Genomic DNA, 1,006 nt, shown 5'->3' with positions numbered 1-1,006 from the left:
GCAGAGGGGGGGGTGGGAAACGGGTAGAGGGGAGCTATGGGGGTCGGGGCGGGGAAGAGGAACAACTGTAATAATCTGAACAATAAAGATTTAATTTAAATAAAAAAATAGCCCGTTCCCTCTCCTTCTCCTTGGATCCCTCATCCGGGCCCCGTCCCTCCAACACTATATACCTACTCCACCCTCGAACCTTTGCATGTGCTGTTCCCGCCACCGGGAATGCTCAGGTCCCAGGTCTGCGGGTGCCTTCCCGAAGCATCTCATCTGAAGCAGCTGCATCCCCTTCCCTGGTTCCACACCCTCAGGGCACTTCCAGGAAGTGTGTTGTTGTGTCTCGTCCACCTCCCTCAACGCATGTGGGAATCGGGGCTGCATCTGTTGGATCCCGGCTGCACCCCCAGCGCCCGGCCCAGCACAGAGCAGTGAGTGGGCGTTTCTTAAATGAATGGATAAAAGAACGACTATTGTCTCTCAATAAAACACGATCATGACCGCCGGCAGTAATGATCAGTAAGTCTCACTTGTTGAGATTAATGATAGTAGTTCCGATTCTGTGTTGACTTCTTGACACACGTGGGATCCTCCTAAGCTTCCTAAGAACGGGGGGAGGAGGGGGGGTAGTGTAGCCCCATTTCTCAGAGAGAGAAAGCAAAACATAGAAGTTAAAGTCACAAAGGAAGACGGAGACAGAGCCCAAAATGGAATCCAGCCCCTGAAACTCCCAGCCCAGCTACTAACCCCTCAACCCCGGGGAGGGTCCAGACCTCCAGACTGCCCTGTCTCAATGCTCCTTCAGTCCTGAAGAACACCACCCAGCCCCCAGAAAACAGGGGTACAGATGGAGCGAGAGGAGGGGCTGGGGGGACAGGACTCCTGGGTCTGAGGGAGGAGGGGCCGGGGGCCTGGACCCCTGGGTCTGAGGGAGGAGGGGCTGGGGGCCTGGACCCCTGGGTCTGAAGGAGGAGGGGGCTGGGGGCCTGCACCCTTGGGTCTGAGGGAGGAGGGG

This window comes from Myotis davidii, unplaced genomic scaffold (genome assembly GCF_000327345.1).
Source record: "Myotis davidii unplaced genomic scaffold, ASM32734v1 scaffold2152, whole genome shotgun sequence".
Taxonomy (NCBI): Eukaryota; Metazoa; Chordata; class Mammalia; order Chiroptera; family Vespertilionidae; genus Myotis; species Myotis davidii.
This window is presented reverse-complemented; position numbering follows the sequence as displayed.